The sequence below is a fragment of the Bombina bombina genome, chromosome 2 (genome assembly GCF_027579735.1).
Source record: "Bombina bombina isolate aBomBom1 chromosome 2, aBomBom1.pri, whole genome shotgun sequence".
NCBI classification, from domain to species: Eukaryota; Metazoa; Chordata; class Amphibia; order Anura; family Bombinatoridae; genus Bombina; species Bombina bombina.
The window spans coordinates 78,945,536-78,959,822 of NC_069500.1; positions in this window are offsets into that span (position 1 = coordinate 78,945,536).

Below are 14,287 nucleotides of genomic sequence, written 5' to 3' on the forward strand. Positions count from 1 at the left end.
CCGCCGACCCCTATATTATATTTATTAACCCCTAATCTGCCCCCCTCAACGTCGCCTCCACCTGCCTACACTTATTAACCCCTAATTTGCCGACCGGACCGCGTCGCTATTATAATAAAGTTATTAACCCCTAATCCGCCTAAATCCTGCCTCAATAACCAGATAATAAATAGTATTAACCCCTAATCTGCCCTCCCTAACATCGCCGACACCTAACTTCAAGCATTAACCCCTAATCTGCCGACCGGAGCTCACCGCTACTCTAATACATTTTTTAACCCCTAAAGCTAATTCTAACCCTAACCCTAACACCCCCCTAACTTAAATATAATTTAAATCTAACAAAATAAATTAACTATTATTAAATAAATTATTCCTATTTAAAGCTAAATACTTACCTGTAAAATAAACCCTAATATAGCTACAATATAAATTATAATTATATTGTAGCTATTTTAGGATTAATATTTATTTTACAGGTAACTTTGTAATTATTTTAACCAGGTACAATAGCTATTAAATAGTTAATAACTATTTAATAGTTACCTAGTTAAAATAATTACAAAATTACCTGTAAAATAAATCCTAACCTAAGTTACAATTAAACCTAACACTACACTAGCAATAAATAAATTAAATAAAATACCTACAATTATCTACAATTAAACCTAACACTACACTATCAATAAATTAATTAAATACAATACCTACAAATAAATACAATGAAATAAACTAACTAAAGTACAAAAAATAAAAAAGAACTAAGTTACAAAAAATAAAAAAATATTTACAAACATTAGAAAAATATTACAACAATTTTAAACTAATTACACCTACTCTAAGCCCCCTAATAAAATAACAAAGCCCCCCAAAATAAAAAAATGCCCTACCCTATTCTAAATTAAAAAAGTTCAAAGCTCTTTTACCTTACCAGCCCTGAAAAGGGCCCTTTGCGGGGCATGACCAAAGAATTCAGCTCTTTTGCCTGTAAAAAAAATACATACAATACCCCCCCAACATTACAACCCACCACCCACATACCCCTAATCTAACCCAAACCCCCCTTAAATAAACCTAACACTAAGCCCCTGAAGATCTCCCTACCTTGTCTTCACCTCACCGGGTTCAGCGATCGTTCCAGAAGAGGGTCCGAAGTCTTGATACAAGCGGCGGCTGAAGAACTCCATCATCGGGCTGAAGTCGGAAGTCCATCATCGGGATGAAGTCTTCTATCAAGTGGCATCTTCAATCTTCTTTCTTCCGGAGCGGATCCATCTTCTTCCCAGCCGACGCGGATCCAACCTCTTGGCGTCCCTCAAATTCGTCCCTCGAATTCCGATTGGCTGATAGGATTCCATCAGCCAATCGGAATTAAGGTAGGAATATTCTGATTGGCTGATGGAATCAGCCAATCAGATTCAAGTTCAATACGATTGGCTGATCCAATCAGCCAATCAGATTGAGCTCGCATTCTATTGGCTGATCGGATTGAACTTGAATCTGATTGGCTGATTCCATCAGCCAATCAGAATATTCCTACCTTAATTCCGATTGGCTGATAGAATCCTATCAGCCAATCGGAATTCGAGGGACGAATTCGAGGGACGCCAAGAGGTTGGATCCGCGTCGGCTGGGAAGAAGATGGCTCCGCTCCAGAAGAAAGAAGATTGAAGCTGCCGCTTGATAGAAGACTTCATCCCGATGATGGACTTCCGACTTCAGCCCGATGATGGAGTTCTTCAGCCGCCGCTTGGATCAAGACTTCGGACCCTCTTCTGGACCGATCGCTGAACCTGGTGAGGTGAAGACAAGGTAGAGAGATCTTCAGGGGCTTAGTGTTAGGTTTATTTAAGGGGGGTTTGGGTTAGATTAGGGGTATGTGGGTGGTGGGTTGTAATGTTGGGGGGGGTATTGTATGTGGGTTTTTTTTACAGGCAAAAGAGCTGAATTCTTTGGGGCATGCCCCGCAAAGGGCCCTTTTCAGGGCTGGTAAGGTAAAAGAGCTTTGAACTTTTCTAATTTAGAATAGGGTAGAGCATTTTTTTATTTTGGGGGGCTTTGTTATTTTATTAGGGGGCTTAGAGTAGGTGTAATTAGTTTAAAATTGTTGTAATATTTTTCTAATGTTTGTAAATATTTTTTTATTTTTTGTAACTTAGTTCTTTTTTATTTTTTGTACTTTAGTTAGTTTATTTCATTGTATTTATTTGTAGGTATTTAATTTAATTTATTTATTGATAGTGTAGTGTTAGGTTTAATTGTATTTATTTGTAGGTATTTTATTTAATTTATTTATTGATAGTGTAGTGTTAGGTTTAATTGTAGATAATTGTAGGTATTGTATTTAATTTATTTATTGATAGTGTAGTGTTAGGTTTAATTGTAACTTAGGTTAGGATTTATTTTACAGGTAATTTTGTAATTATTTTAACTAGGTAGCTATTAAATAGTTATTAACTATTTAATAGCTATTGTACCTGGTTAAAATAAATACAAAGTTGCCTGTAAAATAAATATTAATCCTAAAATAGCTACAATATGATTATAATTTATATTGTAGCTATATTAGGGTTTATTTTACAGGTAAGTATTTAGCTTTAAATAGGAATAATTTATTTAATAAGAGTTAATTTATTTCGTTAGATTTAAATTATATTTAACTTAGGGGGGTGTTAGTGTTAGGTTTAGACTTAGCTTTAGGGTTTAATACATTTATTATAGTAGCGGTGAGCTCCGATCGGCAGATTAGGGGTTAATTATTGTAGGTAGGTGGAGGCGACGTTGTGGGGGGCAGATTAGGGGTTAATAAATATAATATAGGGGTCGGCGGTGTTAGGGGCAGCAGATTAGGGGTACATAACTATAATGTATGTTGCGGCGGTGTACGGAGCGGCAGATTAGGGGTTAATAATAATATGCAGGGGTCAGCGATAGCGGGGGCGGCAGATTAGGGGTTAATAAGTGTAAGGTTAGGGGTGTTTAGACTCGGGGTTCATGTTAGAGTGTTAGGTGCAGACGTAGGAAGTGTTTCCCCATAGAAAACAATGGGGCTGCGTTAGGAGCTGAACGCTGCTTTTTTGCAGGTGTTAGGTTTTTTTTCAGCTAAAACTGCCGCATAGTTTTCTATGGGGGAATCGTGCACGAGCACGTTTTTGAAGCTGGCCGCGTCCGTAAGCACCGCTGGTATCGAGAGTTGCAGTGGCGTTAAATATGCTCTACGCTCCCTTTTTGGAGCCTAACGCAGCCGTTCTGTGAACTCTAAATACCAGCGGTATTTAAAAGGTGCGGGGGAAAAAAAGCATGCGTAGCTAACGCACCCCTTTGGCCGCAGAACTCTAAATCTAGACGAAAGTTTGAGGACTAAAGGGCCATATTAAATTACAAAAAATAATAATAATAATGACCCATTCATAAAATTATTTCCATAAATCTGAAAAAAATATAGGAAAATATAAAATAGTATATAACAATAACATAACCCATGATCAATACTATATATAATAATTCATATCAATATATTGAACCTAAAGTGACGAATAACGCTAAATGAGGGACTGATACGAGGTAATACTACCGGGCACCAATAATCACCCTGCATAAAAATACACACTAGGGTGTGTTATGAAAAGCATGGAGGTGGGCGTGAAATACATCACTAATATGATATAAGGTGATAAATATGGAATATACACAGATATAGTGAACCTGATAAACTGACGGTGTTATTGGGAAAGTATGTGGATATAATCCCCTATACCGTTAATGGGCTACGATGTGCCCTAATAACTCCCCTCAATAATATACTGATGTCTCATAAAATGAGATATGTCCATCTAAGGGAAAAAATGAATATGCTAATATAATCCACTAATGGTCACTAATAGATGTACACAGTACCACACCAATGTGATCTGTATAGTTGCTAATATATACTAAGCGGACAGGAGATGATATATGCTAAAACTCAAAATCCCTCAAAGAAAACAATGCTCAATAAAGTAAATTTAACAACATACAGGGGCCCATTTATCAAATGTCTTGCGGACCTGATCCGACAGTGCGGATCAGGTCCGCAAGACATCGATTAATGCGGAGAGGAATACGCTCTCCGTATTCAGCATTGCACCGGCAGCTCTTGTGAGCTGCTGGTGCAACGCCGCCCCCTGCAGACTCGCGGCCAATGGGCCGCCAGCAGGGGGTGTCAGAAACACGGACCTTCAAGCTCCGTTCGGAGCTTGATAGATAGGCCCCACAGTATGTATTACATTAAAGGGACACTGAACCCAAATTTTTTCTTTTGTAATTCAGATAGAGCATGCAATTTTAAGCAACTTTCTAATTTACTCCTATTATCAATTTTTCTTCGTTCTCTTGCTATCAATATTTTAAAAAGAAGGCATCTAAGCTTTTTTTTGGTTTCAGTACTCTGGACAGCAAGGACAACCCAGGTTGTTCACCAAAAATGGGCCGGCATTTAAACTTACATTCTTGCATTTCAAATAAAGATACCAAGAGAATGAAGAAAATTTGATAATAGGAGTAAATTAGAAAGTTGCTTAAAATCTCATGCTCTATCTGAATCACGAAAGAAATTTTTTGGGTACAGTGTCCCTTTAAGTATATATTTTTTTCCTCTTAAATATTTCATTCTTTATTTCAATTATTTTTGTTAAATAGTGATCACTATAACTATAAACTTGTTTTACAGTCATGTTATACTACATCATGTACTGTAACAATTGTGTTATCTTATGTTATGATACTAATGATAGGCTCATATCACCTACACAAATTATACAGTTTAGTTTTATTGTGGTTGCTGTAAAATGTAATTTTGTTTAGTCATATTGTATCAAATAACCTGTTATGTTTGTTTATATATTTATTTATATAACATAAACATGTGTTACAATCCTTCATATATCCTGGCACAGAGGCTGATAAATGGTTGACATATTATGCAAGATAACCTTCTACATAGAATACTTTCTATGCTTCAAAACATATGAGCTGAAGGTCAAAAACTCGCTGTGATATAGAGATATTATGCAAAATCTTTAAACATTATGGGCCAGATTACAAGTGGAGCGCTAAATTACTGCGCGACCGCAAACGGGCAAATTTGATCATTTGCGTGCAACAATTAACCGGCCATTACAAGTGGCTGGTTACTGCTACTCTGAGCTTGTGATAGCAATTGGCGCTCAGAAAAATTAACCAGAGATCCGATCTCTATATATAGTTTCCCATCTCTGCGCGAGGTTCTGATGCCGTCTTCGAGGCATCAGAACAAGACTCCCATTGGAGCCTATGGAAGCACGCTCTTGTGAGCGCAATGCTTACTAGCTATGCGAATGCGAGCTCGCGTTGTGCTTTACTCGTAATACCAGCGCACTTTAGTGTGTGCTGGTATTACTCAGTGGAGCGCCAATCTACTCGTAATCTGACCCTATATTGTAGAATAGGCGTCTCTCCGTAGCATCCAAAACCCTGCATAGTGAGACATACCACTCTGTCTTAAGGGACAGTCTACAATATAGTGTTTATTGTTTTAACCCCTTAATGACCACAGCACTTTTCCATTTTCTGTCCGTTTGGGACCAAGGCTATTTTTACATTTTTGTGGTGTTTGTGTTTAGCTGTAATTTTCCTGTTACTCATTTACTGTACCCACACATATTATATACCGTTTTTCTCGCCATTAAATGGACTTTCTAAAGATACCATTATTTTCATCATATCTTATAATTTACTCTAAAAAATTTTATAAAATATGAGGAAAAATTGAAAAAAAATACACTTTTTCTAACTTTGACCCCCAAAATCTGTTACATATCTACAACCACCAAAAAACACCTATGCTAAATAGTTTCTAAATTTTGTCCTGAGTTTAGAAATACCCAATGTTTACATGTTCTTTGCTTTTTTTGCAAGTTATAGGGCAATAAATACAAGTAGCACTTTGCTATTTCCAAACCTTTTTTTTTTCAAAATTAGCGCTAGTTACATTAGAACACTGATATCTTTCAGGAATCTCTGAATATCCAATGACATGTATATATTTTTTTTTAGTAGACAACCCAAAGTATTGATCTAGGTCCATTTTGGTATATTTCATGCCACCATTTCACCGCCAAATGCGATCAAATAAAAAAAATTGTTCACTTTTTCACAATTTTTTTCACAAACTTTAGGTTTCTCACTGAAATTATTTGAAACAGCTTGTGCAATTATGGCACAAATGTTTGTAAATTCTTCTCTGGGATCCCCTTTGTTCAGAAATAGCAGACTTATATGCCTTTGGTGTTGCTTTTTGGTAATTAGAATGCCACTAAATGCCACTGCGCACCACACGTGTATTATGCCCAGCAGTGAAGGGGTTAATTAGGGAGCATGTAGGGAGCTTTTTGGGGTAATTTTAGCTTTAGTGTAGTGTAGTAGACAACCCCAAGTATTGATCTAGGCCCATTTTGGTATATTTCATGCCACCATTTCACCGCCAAATGCGATCAAATAAAAAAAATTGTTCACTTTTTCACAATTTTTTTCACAAACTTTAGGTTTCTCACTGAAATTATTTGCAAACAGCTTGTGCAATTATGGCACAAATGTTTGTAAATTCTTCTCTGGGATCCCCTTTGTTCAGAAATAGCAGACTTATATGGCTTTGGTGTTGCTTTTTGGTAATTAGAATGCCACTAAATGCCACTGCGCACCACACGTGTATTATGCCCAGCAGTGAAGGGGTTAATTAGGGAGCATGTAGGGAGCTTTTTGGGGTAATTTTAGCTTTAGTGTAGTGTAGTAGACAACCCCAAGTATTGATCTAGGCCCATTTTGGTATATTTCATGCCACCATTTCACCGCCAAATGCGATCAAATTAAAAAAAAAACGTTAAATTTTTCACAATTTTAGGTTTCTCACTGAAATCATTTACAAACAGCTTGTGCAATTATGTCACAAATGGTTGTAAATGCTTCTCTGGGATCTCCTTTGTTCAGAAATAGCAGACATATATGGCTTTGGCGTTGCTTTTTGGTATTTAGAAGGCCGCTAAATGCCGCTGCGCATCACACGTGTATTATGGCTAGCAGTGAAGGGGTTAATTAGGGAGCTTGTAGGGAGCTTGCAGGGTTAATATCACATTTAGTGTAGAGCTCAGCCTCCCACCTGAAACATCAGACCCCCTGATCCCTCCCAAACAGCTCTTTTCCCTCCCCCACCCCACAATTGTCCCCACCATCTTAAGTACTGGCAGAAAATCTGCCAGTACTAAAATAAAAGCTATATTTGTTTTTTTTGTGTGTGTGTTTTTTTTTAAAGCATATTTACATATGCTATTATGCTGCTTTGTACTATCCCCCCCTTAGCCCCCAACCTCACTGATCCCCCCCCAAACAGCTCTATAACCCTCCCACTCTAACTTAATCTGCGCCATCTTGGGTACTGGCAGCTGTCTGCCAGTACCCAGTTTAGAAGAAAACATTTTTTTTTTAATTTTTATTAAAGTTTCTGTAGTGTAGCTTCCCCCCACACAAAACCAACCCCCCACCCCTCCACGATCTCTTTTTGTGCTTTTGATTTTGCTAGATTTGGGCATTTGTTACTAAAAATATATTCCGTAGTGTAGCGGTTCCCACCCGCTCCCGCCCCGTGCACGCGCCCGCCCGCCACCCTCTGTGCACGCGCGCGCGCCCGTGTGCGCCCCCTAACGGTCCCGCCTCCGATCCCGCCCCCCTTGATGTCACAGGGGACACCGATGGCCGCCCACCCGCCTCCCAAGTCGGCTCCCACCCACCAACGATACCGGCCATCGATGTCCGGTGCAGAGAGGGCCACAGAGTGGCTCTCTCTGCATCGGATGGCCATGTAAGGTTATTGCAGGATGCCTCCATATCGAGGCATCACTGCAATAACCGGAAAGCAGCTGGAAGCGAGCAGGATCGCTTCCAGCTGCTTTCCACACCGAGGACGTGCAGGGTACGTCCTCAGGCATTAACTGCCTTTTTTTTGAGGACGTACCCTGCACGTCCTTGGTCATTAAGGGGTTAAAAGATACATAATCCCTTTATTACCCATTCCCCAGTTTTGCATAACCAACACACTTTTTACCCCTATGATTACCTTGTATCTAAGCATCTTCTGACAGCCCCCTGATCACATGACTTTTATTTATTATCTATTGACTTGCATTTAATACTGTGTTGTGCTAAATACTAAATAACTCCTCGGGCGTGAACGCATTGTTATCTATATTGCCCACATAAACTAGCAGTCTCCTGTTGTGAAAAGCAAATACAAAATCATGTGATTAAGAGACTGTCAATAGAGCCTTTGAAACAGGCAGAAAGTTAGAGGTTTAAATGTTATAAAGTATATTAATCTAACAATGTTGTTGTGCAAAGCTGGAGAATGTGTAGTAAAGGCGTTGTCTATCTTTTTAAACAATAACTATTTTAGTGTAGACTATCCCACTGTGTAAAATTTACATTTTTCACTTACAAAGGGGTTGATCACAAACCTTTGGGGTTTTTTTCTACAAAATTCACCAAGACTGTAGGGATTTTTCTATAAGTATAAATATATTTTAACAAGCTTTTCTAAAGGATTGTGATCGACCCCAAAGTCTGAATGTTATATTATAATATTACATTCTGTAGATGGTTTGATTTTGGAATTTCCATCCCATGCTAGCTGCTGTTGGAGCGCAGTGTGATTTATTGGATGTCTCATATTGCAGTAAGATTTATTGGTATATACACAGGGTTCAGGGACAGGACAGAAGAGATGTATAGGAGTCTAATTACACTGTGACGCTGCTCCTTTTAACTCCTACCGCTGCTGACATGTGACTTCCTGCAGTGGGTGCTAAAAAAAGGCTCTGGTCAGCTGAATCATGATGCTTTGCAGGGATTAAATGCGCATGTTCCATAACTGGTGATGTAAAGAGTGATATCAGTGGTAAGGAACAGTGCATGCGCGGGTAACCCACGTGCACGGCAGTCGCACCTGGGTAGCCCTCTGTGATAGGTGTATTCTAATTATTATCTTGTATGGCTTGGAAATAATTATAAATTAAAAATTAACTTGACATTTTTTTTAGCAGGAGTATATTGTTTCTTTTCATCATATTTAGCTCTTTACATTAGTGATTTTTTTTTTTTTTTGCGTTTGCTGTCCCTTTAAGCTTACAGTCCAAGCATAACAAATTTTAGCATTAAACCAATAATAGTGTTTGGTCTGTATTTGATATAAATTACCTGGAAACCTAGATATATGAGATATCCCTATAATCCGAACAGATAGTCTACTTCTCTTTAGCTACACTATTTTTAAAGATTTTAATTTTTTATTATAAAGAATACTGTAAAAAACTGTTTTTTAATTTTTCTCCACTTTGAGTATTAAATTCCTATCTATAGTTTTACTTACCCATGTAGGGTATCACAAGAAACACCTGTTTGTCTGTTAAAAATGGGTATATAATATGTATGGGTGCGAGAGGGGATCATTATGGTGAAACCAATGTGAAGCAAAGATGCCAAAATTTCCACTATCATTTAAAGGGACACTCAATCAAAATTATACTTTCATTATTCAGATAGAGCATGCAATTTTAAACAACTTTCTAATGTACTTCCATTAAGAAAATGTGCACAGTCTTTTTATATTTAAACTTTTTGAGTCACCAACTCCTACTGAGCATGTGCAAGAATAAGTGTGTATGTATTTGTGAATGGCTGATAGCTGTCACATGGTACGTATATGCATTTGTGATTGGCTGATGGCTGTCACATGGTACAGGGGGAGTGGAAAAAGACATAACTTTTAAAATTGTCTGAAAATAAAAATCTACTACTCATTTGAAATTCAGACTAAGTGCTATTGCATTGTCCTGTTATCTTGCATTTGTTGATTATGCAAATCTACACTGGAGGAAAGAAACTGGAGGAAAGAAAAAACCTTTTCCTTAAAGGGATAGGCTAGTCAAAATTAAACTTTCATGATTCAGATAGAGCATGCAATTTTAAGCAACTTTCTAATTTACTCCTATTATTAATTTTTCTTTGTTCTTTTGGTATCTTTATTTGAAAAAGCAAGAATGTAAGCTTAGTAGCTGGCCTATTTTTGGTTCAGCAGCTGGGTAGCGCTTGCTGATTGTTGTCTAAATTTAGCCACAAATAAGTAAGTGCTACCCAGGTGCTGAACAAAAAATGGGCTGGCTTCTAAGCTTACATTCAAATAAAGATACCAAGAGAACAAAGAAAATTTGATAATAGAAGTAAATTAGAAAGTTGCCTAAAATTGCATGCTCTATCTGATTCATCAAAGTTTATTTTTGACTAGACTATTCCTTTAAGGGGTTAATAATGTCCCTATAAAGATTAATATCTGAGTATTTAAAAGAAATACATTTAGCTGAACAACCAGCTCACATTTTCTGTTATTGCTTTTTTCTTAAAACTATATCAAACATTTTAAAGGGATATGAAACCCAAACATTTTCTTTCATAATTTTGACAGAGAATGTGCTTTTAAACAACTTTCTATTTTACTTATATTATCAATTTTTCTTCATTCTCTTGGCATATTTTGTTGAAAAGCAGGGACTTATTTCTAGAGCACTATATGGCAGCAGTTTTGCAAGAATGTTATTAATTTGCAAGAGCCCTAGATGGTAGATCTATTTCCTGCCATGCCCTGCTCCAGAGACCTAGATATCTCTTCAACACAGAATATCATGGGAACAAAAATTTGATAATAGAAGTAAATTGGAAACTTTTTAAAATGGTGTGCTCTGTCTGAATCACAAAAGAAAACAGTTTTGGGTTTTATATCCCTTTAAATGGACAGTGTAGTCAAAATTAAACTTTCATGATTCAGATAGGGCATGCAATTTTAAACAACTTTCCAGTTTACTTTTATCATCAACTTTGCTTTGTTCTCTTGGTATTCTTAGTTGAAAGCTAAACCTAGGTAGGCTCATATTCTAATTTCTAATTCCTTGAAGGTCGCCTCTTATCTGAATGCATTTTACAGTTTTTCAGGGTACGTGTGTCATATAGATAAGATTGTGCTCACGCCCGTGGAGTTACCTAGGAGTCAGCACTGATCGGCTAAAATGCAAATCTGTCAAAATAACTGGAACAAGAGGGCAGTCTGCAGAGGCTTAGATACAAGGTAATCACAGAGGTAAAATGTATATTACTATAACAGCATTGGTTATGCAAAACTGGGGAATGGGTAATAAAGGGATTATCTAATCAAATTCTAGATCAAATCAGTTTTTATCTTCATCTTTTAGGTAAATAATTACAATCAGCAACAGGAAGAAGCAAGCAGTTTAATAAATAATACATATTGTTATACTAATATCATAAAATAATTACATTTTATGTCATTAGAATATTTAAATTAAAAAGCAACAGGACAGGACTTTGGAGTCATAAAAACATGCTTTTATTACAGTGCAACAAAGGGACTGTAATCCAGCTACTGGTACAGCAGACAGACAGAGAGGTTGTATTTTTGTTTATTTAGGTACTGAGACTAAAATGATTGGGTTATAGGAGCAGGCCCGGCGCCAGATTTTTGTGGGCGGGCACAGATTTAAAATGGTCTGATCCCGGTTTTTAAAGTACTGACTAGAATTTACATTCGCCTAAATTTAGAGTTCTGCGTTAGCCGTCCAAACCAGCGTTAGGGTGTCCTAACGCTGGTTTTGGCCGCCCGCTGGTATTTAGAGTCTTGTAGGTAAGGGTCTAACGCTCACTTTCCAGCCGCGACTTTTCCATACCGCAGATCCCCTTACGTCAATTGCGTATCCTATCTTTTCAATGGGATCTTTCTAACGCTGGTATTTAGAGTCTTGGCTGAAGTGAGCGTTAGAACTCTAACGACAAGACTCCAGCCGCAGAAAAAAGCCAGGAGTTAAGAGCTTTCTGGGCTAACGCCGGTTCATAAAGCTCTTAACTACTGTGCTCTAAAGTACACTAACACCCATAAACTACCTATGTACCCCTAAACCAAGGTCCGCCACTCTAATAAAATTTTTTAACCCCTAATCTGCCGACCGCACACCGCCGCAACCTACATTATCCCTATGTACCCCTAATCTGCTGCCCCTAACATCGCCGACCCCTATATTATATTTATTACCCCCTAATCTGCCCCCCCCCCAACGTCGCCGCTACCTTACCTACACTTATTAACCCCTAATCTGCCGACCGGACCTCGCCGCCACTATAATAAATGTATTAACCCCTAAACCGCCTCACTGTCGCCTCAAAAACCCTATAATAAATAGTATTAACCCCTAATCTGCCCTCCCTAACATCGACAACACCTAACGTCAAGTATTAACCCCTAATCTGCCGACCGGACCTCGCCGCTACTCTAATAAATGTATTAACCCCTAAAGCTAAGTCTAACCCTAACCCTAACACCCCCCTAAGTTAAATATAATTTAAATCTAACGAAATAAAATAAATGTTTTTAAATAAATTAATCCTATTTAAAGCTAAATACTTACCTGTAAAATAAACCCTCATATAGCTACAATATAACGAATAATTATATTGTAGCTATTTTAGGATTTATATTTATTTTACAGGCAACTTTGTATTTATTTTAACTAGGTACAATAGCTATTAAATAGTTAAGAACTATTTAATAGCTACCTAGTTAAAATAATTACAAAATTACCTGTAAAATAAATCCTAACCTAAGTTGCAATTAAACCTAACACTACCCTATCAATAAATTAATTAAATAAATTACCTACAATTATCTACAATTAAATCAACTAAACTAAATTACAAAAACCCCCCACTAAATTACAAAAAATAAAAAAAGATTACAAGAACTTTTTTAAACTAATTACACCTACTCTAAGCCCCCTAAAAAAATAACAAAGCCCCCCAAAATAAAAAAATGCCCTACCCTATTCTAAAATAAAAAGTTTACAGCTCTTTTACCTTACCAGCCCTTAAAAGGGCCTTTTGCGGGGCATGCCCCAAAGAATTCAGCTCTTTTGCCTGTAAAAAAACATACAATACCCCCCCAACATTACAACCCACCACCCACATACCCCTAATCTAACCCAAACCCCCCTTAAAAAAAACTAACACTAAGCCCCTGAAGATCTCCCTACCTTATCTTAACCACACCGGGAATCACCGATCCATCCAGAAGAGGGTCCGAAGTCTTCATTCTATCCGGCAAGAAGAGGTCCAGAAGAGGCTCCAAAGTCTTCATCCTATCCGGCAAGAAGAGGACATCCGGACCGGTAGACATGTTCATCCAGGCGGCGTCTTCTATCTTCATCCTTCCAGAACGGAGCGGGACCATCTGGAAGCAGCCGACGCGGATCCATCCTCTTCTTCCGGCAACTCCCGGCGAATGAAGGTTCCTTTAAGGGATGTCATCCAAGATGGCGTCCCTTGAATTCCGATTGGCTGAGGTGTTAAAAGGTAATGCAGGGGTCAGCGATAGCGGGGGCGGCAGATTAGGGGTTAATAAGTGTAAGGTTAGGGGTGTTTAGACTCGGGGTTCATGTTAGGGTGTTAGGTGCAGACTTAGGAAGTGTTTCCCCATAGGAAACAATGGGGCTGCGTTAGGAGCTGAACGCTGCTTTTTTGCAGGTGTTAGGTTTTTTTTCAGCTCAAACTGCCCAATTGTTTCCTATGGGGGAATAGTGCACGAGCACGTTTTTGAAGCTGGCCGCGTCCGTAAGTAACGCTGGTATTGAGAGTTGAAGTGGCGGTAAATATGCCTGTACGCTCCCTTGTTGGAGCCTAACGCAGCCCTTCAGAGAACTCTCAATACCAGCGTTATTTAAAAGGTGCGGGGGAAAAAAACCATGCATAGCTAACGCACCCCTTCTAACGCAAAACTCTAAATCTAGGTGTAAGTAACTTGGCAGTGTATGCGCTATCTAAAAACACCTTTATACAATATATGCACTGGTGTTTGCCCCACTGCACTTTGAGTCACCTTTAAATTAGAACATTCTACCTGTGTATATACACATAAAGAAAACCAGGTGAGGAGTATTAAGACAAGTATGTCTTGCCTACAGTCAAGCATGGTGGTGGGAGTGTCATGGTCTGGGCTTGCATGAGTGCTGCCGGCAGTGGGGAGCTACAGTTCATTGAGGGAACCATGAATGTCAACATGTACTGTGGCATACTGAAGCAGAGCATGATCCCTTCCCTTCGGAGACTGGGCCACAGGGCAGTATTCCAACATGATAATGACCCCAAACACACCTCCAAGACAACTACT